Raw genomic sequence first — 14,672 nt, 5'->3', positions numbered from 1 at the left:
GTCGCACATCGCCTGATCAGAGCGTGTGTTGAGACCAAGTACTTCTGGGTAAGCGGGGAATCACTTCCGCATAAGGCGTTACCATGGCAACCAGGCCGCCGTTCACATCAGACAACACGGCGGCCATTATGTGTACATGTTGCCATGGAGACCCTGCCTACATCCGAATGCATGCGGACCGCCGTCTCACCGCCACCGCTTGCCCCACAGGCATACACTGCACTCTCCGGGCTCAGCGGTGGCCCACTCAGTGCGCCATCCAATTGTGCAGGGCACCGCCTCCGCAGCCATTTGCTGCCCTGTAGACATATGCTGGACTTATCCAGGCAGGGCGATAGGCCAGTCAGTGCGTATATGTTTCCATGGGAACAGTAAAGCCACCTTAGCGCGTACATACGGAGGCTCACCGTCACAAAGGTACAGTAGTCTCATAGACATGTACTGCTATTTATGCCCCACTATTTGTTCTTTCTTTTTATCAGTGACTCATTGCCAATCTCCCTCATTATGCGACAGATCCCCTCATACCAGTCGCCTGCCCATTGTGAACTAGGGCAAGATAAGGCTAATGTACCGTATTATATATGCATCTACCAGGTGGGCACAGATCCGTCAATCTATGTGTGCCCGCCTTCCATGGCATGTCTCATGGGGGCCAATCAATAATGAGGCCCGATCCAGTTCAAGGGGACACATATCTGGGCTTGGTGTGGCCGACAGTGAGGTGGAGATAAGCTACCGGGGGCAGGTGCAGTGGACAGCTAGAAACAGATAGGGGTCAGGAGGGACCACAGGTGCACAGTTGTATCATGCGTGTTGATTGTGCGTGCTGGCTTAGATCAACACTGTATTTTAAATTCATAGAAAACATGCTAGATTGAAGTCCTCATTCAGGCCATTGGGGGCAATCGTGTCCAGTCGGTAAATCCATTGCGACTCTATCTGCGTGAGTTTTTTATCGAAATTCCCTCCTCTAATGTTTTTTTCCCACTGTTGAATTCCCCAAAATACAATATCATATCTCGTTCGGGGATGCACCTGGTTCATGTGACGTGCCAACGATGTGTCATTTCTGTGTGTAATGTCACCAATGTGTTCAAGGACACGTTCTTTAAGGGCTCTAGTGGTTTTTCCCACGTACATCATATCGCATTTGCATTTCGCAGCGTATACAACTCCCTTAGTGTCACATGTAATAAATGAACGGATCTCAAAAGATCTCCCATTATTGGGAGATACAAATTGTTTGGTGGTTGGCATATATCTGCAGGCCTTACATCTCCCACAATGGAACGATCCATGTGGTTTAGTTGGTATGCATTCGGATGTAGGCAGGGTCTCCATGGCAACATGTACACATAATGGCCGCCGTGTTGTCTGATGTGAACGGCGGCCTGGTTGCCATGGTAACGCCTTATGCGGAAGTGATTCCCCGCTTACCCGGAAGTACTTGGTCTCAACACACGCTCTGATCAGGCGATGTGCGACCATACAGCGTGCAGGGCAGGCAGCTACGCTTTGGTGGACATATAGAATTCTAGGGGACCCTGCAAACAGGTATGCATAACACATGAGGACACACCCAAGGGCGTGTACATGTTGTACCTTCAGTATTTAAATCTGCACCATACTCGGTGCTTCAGCTCTAACAGGGGCTTTTTGTGGGGGGACATTGTGGTGGTGTGGGTGGCACTAGCATTGTATATATGTATAGCACTCTGTGATAAAGCCGTTTAGGTGAAACATGTTGAGACTCATATATCTAGCACTTTGTATATAGGCACTCTCACTGTATATATATGTTCCTCCTTACTGTGGGATGAGTAGGTACTAGACTCAGGGCTCCCTGGGAGATACGGCCTAAGGGCAAACCAGGGCAGCCGGTACGACTCCCCACAAGCTACAACTACAGACTATTACAATTAAATGGAATAGCTACACCACACTTTGCAAGTGTGGGGGATAAGCAAAGACCTCCATTTTACCATTGTACTCAACCTCCACATTGAGGCTGTAGTAGCATATACGCTCACGTCTGCAGTTGTGCTGGTGACAACACATATCATCCAGCAATCTTTTACCTATTTTTATGTTGAGCTTATTGCTTAATCAATCATACCTATAGGGCTGGTCTTAGGACCTAGTGATTGTTAAATTTTAAAACCTACAGTTTCTGGTCACAAAAGTGATGAAAAATTGTTTCAAGGGGTCTAACACCTGGATAGGGGCATGCCAAAGGGGGATCCATGCCAAAAGTCTCACCAAAAAATTACGGAGTTGATGCAAAATCGGGTTTTTAAACCCTAATGGGCAGAAATCACACTATGCATAGCTCTGGGTGTCAGTGGGCTGTGGAGTGTCTCACACAGAGAAATGCAATAGCACTATCAGAATACAGTGAAATAATAATGCATTGGAGTGGTTCTGTGCCTGCAACTTAATGAGGCAACAGCAGTAGTGTGCACACAGCTCTGGGTTCAGTGGGCTGTGGAGTCTCACACACAAAAAAAAACACAGGAGACACTAGTTGCTACTCCTCAAAAGGGCTGTTTGGGGTGCTTTCACAGCACCTAAGGAACAAAAACACGGGCCTAGCTAATACGTTCCCTACCTATCTGCAGCAAATCTGACCCTGCTCTCACTAACAGTCAGCAGCCAGCAAAAAACTGATCCAATATGGCCACCACAACTGCTTTTTCATGGGGGGGGGGGGGGGTCCAGGAAGGGGTGCTAGCTGACGGCTGCCATGTGTCCACTGACTGTGAGGTAAGGGGTCAAAGTTTAGCTCAATGATGATGTATAGGAGGCGAATCGAACACGCCAAATGTTCGCTGTTTGCTGCTCGCCAGCAAACTGTATGGGCCATCTCTATTCTCCATATGTGCCCATATACAATTAACTTTGTGTCCTCCTGAGTCTTCTAAGTGATATTTTCAAACAAGCAAAAAAATACTAAAAATAGTTTTGGCAGTACTTTTTCACTTATGTTTTGGTACTTTTTCAATTGCAAAGTGCTGAAAAGTTATTCTAAATAGAAGAAGAAAAATGATCTTCTAGGAGAGAATTCAAGAGGAAAAAAAATTGCATATGAGCCATTCTGTTTACCTTATGCATTAACTCTCCTTACAGTTAAATGAATACTGTAGGGGGGTTGGCTGGAAAATGAGTTGAACTTACCACCGCAGACATCCTGCGCAGGCCCAGTATGGTCTGTGCCTGCACAGTACGCTCCTGGTGACATCAGCAGGAGCGAGGACACGGCAACGCAGGCGCAGTGGTTTTCAGACTTTAAAGTCGGAATTCCAGAAGTGAACCGGAGGCGGGGCCGGAACATCGGTGAGTGGCTGGGCGGGCACAGGATGTCTGCGGGGGACCATTAGCAGCCCCGGGTAAGTTCTACTCATTTTCCCCCAACCCCCCTACAGTATTCCTTTAAGGTGAAAATAAGTACATTTTGTCAATCAACTCCCCAGAGAGATAGATCAATAGATAAGTCAAATAAGTTAAGTCAGTTAATGAGAGACGAATCATGACTTAAGTTAGATAAGGAGATTGAAATCATGACTTAACTCATTTAAAGTAAAACTGTAACAAAAAAACAGCTACAGTAGTAGCAATAGCTCCTGCAATATTTACCTTCCTGGCTCCAGCACAGATGCAGTAGCGGCTTTCCGATGGGCTCTGATGGAGATAGCTGAGCCCTATAGGATCCGCTCTACTGTGCAGGTACAAGTCTGCTCAGGCTCAGTTATTTCCGCCAGAGCCCATCGGAAAGCCACTACTGCATCTGCGCTGGAGCCAGGAAGGTAAATATTTACATGGTCGCTGTTTAGGGGCTGCCAGCGCTGGATCCCGGAAGGTGAAGAGGATGGGGGAAGCTTCATTAGGATCCAGAGGCTTCCCCCTCTTGAGGTAAGTGTCCCCCAGGGGCTGTTTTTTGTTTTTTTACAGATTCTCTTTAAGGAGAGATAAATTGTGAGTTAATAGATAAAGAGAGATAATTCAACAGAAAAGCTTTGTGAATCAACTCCTTAATCTGTGTATCTTCTAAATTATCTCTTTTTATATGTTTATCTCATGCATTAGCTCTTCTTACATAAAGGCACGTACACACGCCGTACTTTTGCAAATGATGGGTCCATCAGACCCTCCCGCGGGGCGGTCGTTCTGACAACAGTTGTACGCTGTACTTTTGCAAAGGACGGGTCCATCAGACCCTCCAGTGGGGCGGTCGTTCTGACAACAGTTGTACGCTGTACTTTTGCAAAGGACTGGTCCATCAGACCCTTTCGTGGGGCAGTCGTTCTGCCGAGAGCTGCACATGAGTACAAGCTGTCGGCAGACTGATAATACAAAACAGACTTATCGGTCTGCAAACAGCAGAGTACAGCTGTCGGCAGAACGACCGCCCCGTGGGAGGGTCCGACGGACCTGTCGTTTGCAAAAGTACAAAGTACAACTGTCGGCAGAACGACCGCCCCGCGGGAGGGTCTAACGGACCCGTCGTTTGCAAAAGTACAGCGTGTGTACGTGCCTTTAGGGCTCTTTCACAGTGCGACGTTAAAGTCGCACGTTAGAAAATGTTTCAACGCAGACTAACGCACAGCAATACTAAGTCTGTGCGACATTCACAGTGCACACGTTGCGTTTGTGTGTAACGTGAGGCGTTATTAGAAAGTGCTTCATGCTGTGCGTTTAGCAATGAATCTGCTGCGTTATTTGTGTTGCACATGCTCAGTAATGTTTTGTTTTTTTAATTGTACCGCATGCCCCGTTTTTGTTCCATTGTAAATACCCGTGTTTTGTGTTTATTTTGTTATTGCGTATGCTCTTGTTTTTTTTATATTTTGGGGGGATTTTTGTTTATTCGTAGTATCCGAAGTAATCACTGTTATAACGTGAATCTTAATTTGTTTACTTTTTGTTAGTTTTTAATGTGGAACATTAACGTTGCATGTAAAGAGTGCCAATAAGGTCGCACCACGTGTACATCATAACACTTACCGCAGTGTTAAAGAACGCACAATAACGTCCAAGTTAAAGTCTATATACATTGCCTTAGGGCCGCGTTGTGCGCCCTTAACGTTGCACTGAAGAAGCAACGTCCTACTGTGAAAGAGGCCTTAAGGTGAAAGATAAAGAGCTTTGTGAATCAATCCCAAAGTGCTTTTCACTTTTGAAAGCCACTACTGTGAATTTGACTTAATATGTTGAGCTAGATTGTAGAGGGATTTTAGGATGAATGATTATTGTATTGCCCCCATACATGCTAGATTTGCTAATGCTATGTATGTTAGAATCAATAATGGGAAAGTGCATATTTTTTTTATTTCTTTGCACTTTACATTTTAAGGGTTTCTCCATCTGACTCAGGAAAATAAAATATTTTATAGATTGAGGGCTGGAACCCACTAGGGTGATTTTTTTTGAGCGTTTAGGGAGCGATTCAGAACGCTAGCGATTTCCCTAAATGCTTAGCTAATGTAAATGGATGGGCCAAATCGCACTGGAGCGACTGCGATTAGCAAAATCGCAGACGTAGGACATGCAGCATTTTTGAGCGTTTGCGTTTCTGCAATGTAAAGTATATAAATGCTGGCGTAATCGCTCATGAAACGCTATACAGAGCGATTTTGCTAGCGTTCTTAAATTACTCAACACTGTAAAAAAACATCAAAATTAATTGAAAGGACCAATCAGAATTAAAATTCGCTAATCGCAAATCGCTACACAATCGCTGGCAAAAAGCTTACTTACCAAAATCGCCAGAAAACGCTCATGAAATCGCTTACAGAACGATCATTAAAAATGCTAGCGGTAGCGCTTTGTAGTGGGTTCCAGGCCTAAAGCATGGACACTAATGAGAGTAAGAAGACTGCTGCAATCCAGCATTGGGGCGGGTTTAATATCACGTGAGAAGAAACAATAGTAGATACACAGGCAGGCCTGGCATGTAAATGAATGTTTTCATAGCTTTGTATTGCATCGAGCAATCAATATTCAATTACACGTCTGCGGAAAAGTGATGGAATACTGAGTTGCTCATGGTGGTATCCAGGTTAATGATCAACATTAATAATTTACCTAATATGACATATAGGATGAGTATGGTAGCATTAGTAATGAAACAGCAGTTCAAAGAAATGTAAGAAGTCTTATTAGAGAGAGACAGTAGATGGCGCCAAACAACTATTTATTGAAGGTTAAAAGTGCATCAGTTTTATAAATTTACAGTACCTTTTAAAGTGACAAAAAAACAAAACAAAGCATATGATGTAATGATTTGTATTCAAAGGCATCCTAGCCACCAGACAAGGACATGACGGTGGCCTGGAGCGCCGGGTGGGGGAGGGGCGCCGCCGCGCGGGGGGGAGTGGAAGTGCCCACCTTCCCCCGCCAAACTGTGCGACCCCTGTGGTGAACCCAGTTCATCCCCGCAGCTCCCTGCTCCAGCCTGCAGTCTTCCAGCAGGCAGAACAGGGCTACGCCAAGACTGGAGACTATTTGTGTTTCCAGTACAGGGCTTCAGGCGCCATCTTCCCGTAGCCCTGCTCTGCAGGTCAGTACGGGACTTTCACAAGCTGGCTGCGCTGCTGCAGACCGTCGGTTCAGGCTGCGCCCAGGGAGAGGACTCTTCTGCAGGTGAGTAAATGCTTTTGTTTTTACAGGTGATTATAAATTTTTTGTGAAACGCTGCCCACATTAGCATAATTTCCTGGTGAACGCTGCTGACATTAGCATAATTTCCTGGTGACCGCTGCCCACATTAGCATAATTTCCTGGTGAACGCTGCCTGCCCACATTAGCATAATTTCATGGTGAACGCTGCCCACGTTACGATTATTTTCTGGTGAACGCTGGCCACATTAGCATAATTTCCTGTTAAACGCTGGCCACATTAAGATTATTTTCTGGTGAACGCTGGCCACATTACGATTATTTTCTGGTGAACGCTGGCCACATTAAGATTATTTTCTGGTAAACGCTGGCCACATTACGATTATTTTCTGGTGAACGCTGACCACGTTACGATTATTTTCTGGTGAACTCTGGCCACGTTACGATTATTTTCTGGTGAACGCTGGCCACATTACGATTATTTTCTGGTGAACGTTGGCCACATTAAGATTATTTTCTGGTGAACGCTGGCCACATTACGATTATTTTCTGGTGAAGGCTGGCCACATTAAGATTATTTTCTGGTGAATGCTGGCCACATTAAGATTATTTTCTGGTGAACGCTGGCCACATTACGATTATTTTCTGATGAAGGCTGGCCACGTTACGATTGTTTTCTGGTGAACGCTGGCCACGTTACAATTATTTTCTGGTGAACGTTGGCCACATTACGATTATTTTCTGGTGAAGGCTGGCCACATTACGATTATTTTCTGGTGAAGGCTGGCCACATTAAGATTATTTTCTGGTGAAGGCTGGCCACATTAAGATTATTTTCTGGTGAAGGCTGGCCACATTAAGATTATTTTCTGGTGAACGCTGGCCACATATGATTATTTCCTGGTGAAGGCTGGCCACATTAAGATTATTTTCTGGTGAACGCTGGCCACATTACGATTATTTTCTGGTGAACGCTGGCCACATTAAGATTATTTTCTGGTAAACGCTGGCCACATTAAGATTATTTTCTGGTGAACGCTGCCCACATTACGATTATTTTATGGTGAATCATTGCTGCATTATAATTATTTTATGGTGAATCATTGCTGCATTATAATTATTTTATGGTGAATCATTGCTGAGTTATAATTATTTTATGGTAAATCATTGCTGCGTTACGGTTATTTTCTGGTGAAAGATTGCCGAATTCCGATTATTTTAAGTGAATCACTGCTGCGTTATGAATATTTTCTGTTGAAAGATCGCCGCCGAGTTTCTTAACTCTTTCTGTACTGGAAACAATGGCCTCAATTTACTAAGCTTATCTCCTGTCTTCAATAACGTTTCTAGAGCTGTCACCATGGCGATGAGGCATGTACTATTCAGGAAATCTAAAGTTAACTCTTCTGTCTTTAAGTTAACGTTTCAGTCCTTAAAATAACTACAGAATTAGACAGGCTGCTAATTAACTGCATGTGAAAATAACTACAGAGGAGGTAACTTAACTACAGAGGAGGTAACTTAAGAAGAAACTCCGACCAAGAATTGAACTTTATCCCAATCAGTAGCTGATACCCCCTTTTACATGAGAAATATGTTCCTTTTCACAAATAGACCATCAGGGGGCGCTGTATGACTGATATTGTGGTGAAACCCCTCCCACAAGAAGCTCTGAGTACTGAGGTACTTCTGGCACTTTCCTGTCTGTAAACCCTGTTACATTGTGGGAAATAGCTGTTTACAGCTGTTTCCAACTGCCAAAACAGCAAGCAGCAGCTACATCACTTGCCAGCAGTAAAAATGTCACCATGTAATAAATGTCAGAATATAAATCAGGGATTTAAAAGATTTTTCAGTGGGCAAACACTGACTAAATCATTTATACATAATTATTGTAAAAATAAAGCACTTTCTGTATTACATTATTTTCACTGGAGTTCCTCTTTAACCTCCTTGGCGGTTAATTTTTTCTGCAAAAATTGCAGAATTCCATTTTTTTTTATTTTTTTTTTAATGTTTCATGTAAAGCTACCAGAGTGGTAGCTACATGAAACACCACTAGAGGGCGCATGTGGCCCTCTAGTCTGATCGTCGCCGGCATCTATAGCAAACAGGGGAACGCGTATATAACGCGTTCCCCTGTTTGGCTTCTCCTGTCGCCATGGCGACGATCGGGATGACGTCATGGACGTCAGCCGACGTCCTGACGTCAGGCACACCCGATCCAGCCCATAGCGCTGCCCGGAACTCATTGATCCGGGCAGCGCAGGGCTCTGGCGGGGGGGGGGGCCCTCTTCAGCCGCTGCGTGCGGCCGATCGCATGAAGAGTTAACTTAAAGACAGAAGAGTTATCTTTAGGTTTGCCTAAGGTAAAATGTTTCCTGAATACTACATGCCTCGTCACCATGGTGTTAACTATAGCACTAAAGCTATCCTCATCCCAGTTTATAAATGTTTATGTTTTTAAATATGTTCATCGATAGTTGCCCTTTAAAGGTCAACTGAAGTGAGAGGGATATGCACATTTTAAAAATACACATTTCCTGGCTGTCCTGCTAATACTCTGTCTCTAACACTTTAGCCATAGATCCTGAATAAGCATGAAGATCTGATGTTTGACTGGATTTGTTGAATGCTTGTTTCAGGTGTGCGTTTCAGACACTATTGACCAGAAAGATCAGCAGAGCTGCCAGTCAACTGGTATTGCTTAAAAAGAAATAAAAATAGCAGCCTCCATATGACTCCTATTTCAATTGCCTTTTAACCACTTCCTGCACAGGGTAGTACAGTATTTACACCACCTTAAACTTAATCTTAAACTTCAGGGACATAAATATTAATTTAAGTGCATACACATGTAGGGGGTTAGATGAGTGGAGAAGAGGACAGATGGACAGTGTTGGACTCCAGTGGGGACGCAAAACTGAAAAAATACACCATTATTTCCAAGTAAAATATTGGTGCCACACATTGTACTAGGGACATATTTTAAATGTTTCAATAACCAGGACAAATGGACAAATAAAATGTGCGAGTTTAATCCACAGTAGCATGTTTTATTTTAAAACTATAGTGGCCAAAACTGAAAATGAATGAATTTTTTTATTTATTTTTTTCAAATTACTTACGTTAAAACGCACTTGGAATAAAAGAATTCTTGGCAAAATGTACCACCCAAAGAAAGCCAAATTGGTGGTGAAAAAAACAAGATATAGATAATTTCACTGTGATAAAGTTATTATATTTGTAGATCGTGGAGCACTCCTCAATTCAAAAGTGATGCGATGTGCCACGATGTACCCAGCTGCACTCCAGGTCGCTCAGTAGTGATAGTCACGATAACCGGCACCATCCATAAGTATATGCTCTTTTATTTTACAAAAATGCATTACAGCAATCAAGGCAACGTTTCAGGGCAGCCGCCCCTTTATCAAGCTATGCTGTCAATGTTTACCTAAACATTGACAGCATAGCTTGATAAAGGGGCGGCTGCCCTGAAACATTGCCTTGATTGCTGTAATGCATTTTTGAAAAATAAAAGAGCATATACTTATGGATGGTGCCGGCTATCGTGACTATCATTGTGATAATGTTATTGGCGAATGAAAGGGAGGAGCTCTGAAATGTGAAAATTGCTCTTGGCAAATGAATATAAGGGGAAAACCCCTCAGTGGTGAAGTGGTTAAACTTAAAAATCGCAAGGGAAATGTGGGTCATTTTAATTAAATATTTTTATTAACCTCCCTGGCGGAAAGCCCGTGCTGAGCACGAGCTATGCCGCCGGAAGGCACCGCTCAGGCCCCGCTGGGCCGATTTGCATAAATTTTTTTTTTGCTGCATGCAGCTAGCACTTTGCTAGCTGCGTGCAGTGCCCGATCGCCGCCGCTACCCGCCGATCCGCCGCTATACGCGTCGCCGCAGCCGGCCCCCCCAGACCCCGTGCGCTGCCTGGCCAATCAGTGCCAGGCAGCGTTGTGGGGTGGATCGGAGTCCCCTTTGACGTCACAACATCGATAACATCGGTGACGTCATCCCGCCCCGTCGCCATGGCGACGGGGGAAGCCCTCCAGGAGAACCCGTTCTTTGAACGGGATCTCCTGATCTCCGATCGCCGGCGGCGATCGGAGGGGCTGGGGGGATGCCGCCGAGCAGCGGCTATCATGTAGCGAGACCTCGTCTCGCTACATGAAAAAAAAAATTTTTTTTTAAAAACGTATTTGCTGCCCCCTGGCAGATTTTGACAAACCGCCAGGAGGGTTAATATGCATAATACACACTGTTATGCCACATTTTCTGCATATGGGCCCTGACTCAATAAACTTTTTCCTCTTTGGAAATGTTTTCTGAACATTTTAAGCACCTAGTAAGTAATACAATATTAAAATATAGGTGAGAAAAGTAGTATTGAACGTAAATTAATTTAGGAAATCTTGTTTTGAATTATTTAAAAAATATGTTTTTGCACTGAAAATACAACAAATCCAATGCAGAACATTTTAACATAAGAAAGAAAAATAAAAAATAAATAAAAAAAAGTAATGATAAATTGCATCATAGGCATCCGGTGCCAGGAATACCCAATAATTCTTGATATACTGCAGTGGCGTACCTAGGGCATTTGACACCCGGTGCTGGGTATTATAAGACACCCCCCCCCCCCCCCCAAAAAAAAAAGGTGAAGGGGCAAAAAATGGGAGGCGCTATAACATGCGGCGCGCGAAGCGCCGCGGCAAAAAAAATGGGCGTGGCCATGATCGGATGAGGGCGGAGCTAACTGTAATTTGACGTGAACCCGGGTGAAAATACACGTAATGTGTGCAGATTTGCCCAGAGAATACGTTCAATCATGTCTGCAGATTTGCCCAGAGAATACGTTCAATCATGTCTGCAGATTTGCCCAGAGAATACGTTCAATCATGTCGGCAGATTTGCCCAGAAAATACATGCAATCATGTCGGCAGATTTGCCCAGAGAATACGTTCAATCATGTCGGCAGATTTGCCCAGAGAATACGTTCAATCATGTCGGCAGATTTGCCCAGAGAATACGTTCAATCATGTCGGCAGATTTGCCCAGAGAATACGTTCAATCATGTCGGCAGATTTGCCCAGAGAATACGTTCAATCATGTCGGCAGATTTGCCCAGAGAATACGTTCAATCATGTCGGCAGATTTTCCCAGAGAATACGTTCAATCATGTCTGCAGATTTGCCCAGAAAATACATGCAATCATGTCGGCAGATTTGCCCAGAAAATACATGCAATCATGTCGGCAGATTTGCCCAGAAAATGCATGCAATCATGTCGGCAGATTTGCCCAGAGAATACGTTCAATCATGTCGGCAGATTTGCCCAGAGAATACGTTCAATCATGTCGGCAGATTTTCCCAGAGAATACGTTCAATCATGTCGGCAGATTTTCCCAGAGAATACGTTCAATCATGTCTGCAGATTTGCCCAGAAAATACATGCAATCATGTCGGCAGATTTGCCCAGAAAATACATGCAATCATGTCGGCAGATTTGCCCAGAGAATACGTTCAATCATGTCGGCAGATTTGCCCAGAGAATACGTTCAATCATGTCGGCAGATTTGCCCAGAGAATACGTTCAATCATGTCGGCAGATTTTCCCAGAGAATACGTTCAATCATGTCTGCAGATTTGCCCAGAAAATACATGCAATCATGTCGGCAGATTTGCCCAGAAAATACATGCAATCATGTCGGCAGATTTGCCCAGAGAATACGTTCAATCATGTCGGCAGATTTGCCCAGAAAATACATGCAATCGTGTGGCAGACCTGTCCAGAAAACACTTCAATCGTGTAGCAGACCTGGCCAGAACATAAATGCTACCCCTGGCTGCTAATATAAATTAAAAAGAAAAAAAAAACCATTTACTCACCTGCAGCAGAGCTCCTGTTCCGGCCTCCGTCCAGTGCGCAGCTCCCACGATCCTCTGCAGCCAGCAACTCCCAAAGTCTCCAGAGCAGGGCTTCGGACATTTTACTATAGCCCTGCTCTGCCGCTGCGGTGAACTGATACGGCGTCTATTAGATGCCGAAAGTCAGTTCACGCTGGGGGGTGCTTGGAGAATTTTAAGGGGTGCTTCAGCACCCTAAGCACCCCCCCCCCGCCACTGCCCCCAGTATAGGTAGCTAGCAGTTGCCCCCAGTATAGGTAGCTAGTTGCCCCCAGTGAAGGTAGTATAGTTGCCCCAATATAGCTAGTATAGTTGCCCCCAGGATAGGCAGCATAGCTGCTGCCCCCAATGTAGGTAGTGTTGCTGCCCCCAGTGTAGTTTGTATAGTGGCCCCCGTAGAGCTTCCCTCCAGTATAGCTAGTATAGTGGCCCCCATAGTTGCCCCAGTATAGCTAGTATAGTGGCCCACAGTTTAGATAGTATAGTTGCCTCCATTGTAGCTGGTATGGTGCCCCCCCCCCCCCAGTATAGGTAATATAGTGGCCCCCATAGATGCCCCCAGTGTAGCTAGTATAGTGCCCTGTGCCCCCCCCCCCCGTTTAGCTGCCTCCAGTATAGTGGCCCCCAGCTGCCAGCTAGTATAGTGGCCCCTAGTTTAGGTAGTATAGTTCCCCCCCTCCCCCCCCCCGTGTAGCTAGAAGGAGGGGTGACAGCAGGGATAGCGGCGGGGAGGGGGAAATATCCCCCCCTCCCTCACCTGGGTCCCCTCCTTCTGCCTCTCTTCTCCCCCAAAAATGCGGGCAGCGGGCCGGTGGCAGTGGGCAGCGAGCAGGCGAGCGCGGAGTATACTCACGTTACTTCCGCGTATCAGCCTGGAACGCTGGGTCGCCGTCACGTGCCTCTACTGCGCCTCCAATGATTGGAGGCGCAGAAGAGGCACGTGACGGTGACGCAGCGTTCCAGGCTGATACGCGGAAGTAACGTGAGTATACTCCGCGCTCGCCTGCTCGCTGCCCACTGCCACCGGCCCGCTGCCCGCATTTTTGGGGGGAGAAGAGAGGCAGAAGGAGGGGACCCAGGTGAGGGAGGGGGGGATATTTCCCCCTCCCCGCCGCTATCCCTGCTGTCACCCCTCCTCCTAGCGCTGCTCTTCCCCTCCTTAGTCAGGTGTAGGGGGGTCGTGGCGACACCCCCCTGGCTGACTGGTACCCGGTGCGCCCCGCCCCCCTGCGCCCTTAGGTAGGAACGCCACTGATATACTGTAAATACAGCAATATATGTTCAGCGCAGACAAAGGAGTAATTAGCTGAGCAAGTGACAAAATCTAGCCTTCCTGTCCCCAGAGGCTGACAAGTTATTCTATTGTAAATAAGGTGTGAATAGGAAACACCTCCTGTGAGAAAAGTCAGGAGAAAAGTTTATTGAATCTGGGCCATGATTTTGCCTACTGCAGCTCGGAGCATCCGACTCATAATCTTCTACTGCTAATTATACACTTCCTAATTAGCGGAATACTTTTTTACTGGGAGGTGAGTGGTTAATTACCGTGTTTGGCTGGAATTTGAGACAGGGCAGAGAGTCAGCAGCTATATTTATCCTGACTGTAACCTGAGCTGAGGATTCCTGAGGGAAGAGCAGATACTTGGGTAGGAGTTTGCTATACAGACCATTGCTTGACAGATCATGGATTTGAGGTTATGGATTGGCTTGTAATTGCTCACATTGCCACTGATTTCTCTGTGGAACACCTTGCATGGAATGAAGACGTCTGAGACTAACTGCAACAAGCTACAGTAATAAAAAGGTGAGATCCTGTGTGACCAAGTATGACCGTGAGGTAACTGAACACCATCCAGAGACTTACTGCTCAGCATAGCATCGAAATTACTCCCGCTGACAGCCAGCTACAACGTAGAGTGTCAAAACAGCCATTACTGATTATTCAATCCAAAATAAGTGGATTTAATAGTTTCTAATTCCTGCATAGCCATGCATGAGTTTTCATACGAAACAACTGCTGTAAATGTTCACCTGTTATGCTGGGCATACACGGCTTAATTTGGCCACTCGATCGATTCCCCGCTCGATTCCACAGGCGATTCTCTTATCTTCCGCTTGTTTTTCTTATCT

General features: G+C 45.4%; 1 protein-coding gene across 1 annotated transcript in view; it reads left to right on the top strand.

The window, feature by feature from the left end:
• The first annotated feature begins 14,200 nt into the window (after window positions 1-14,200).
• The window catches only part of USP2 (ubiquitin specific peptidase 2), a 292,102-nt gene continuing 291,630 nt past the window's right edge, over window positions 14,201-14,672 (top strand). The window contains exon 1 of the mRNA XM_068240975.1: window positions 14,201-14,346. The gene's annotated coding sequence lies outside the window, so the exon portion shown is untranslated. The remainder of the gene's footprint in view (window positions 14,347-14,672) is intronic.

This window comes from Hyperolius riggenbachi, chromosome 6 (genome assembly GCF_040937935.1).
Source record: "Hyperolius riggenbachi isolate aHypRig1 chromosome 6, aHypRig1.pri, whole genome shotgun sequence".
Taxonomy (NCBI): domain Eukaryota; kingdom Metazoa; phylum Chordata; class Amphibia; order Anura; family Hyperoliidae; genus Hyperolius; species Hyperolius riggenbachi.
Note: the sequence above shows the minus strand (reverse complement) of the source record. Positions and strands in the feature narration are given on the sequence as shown.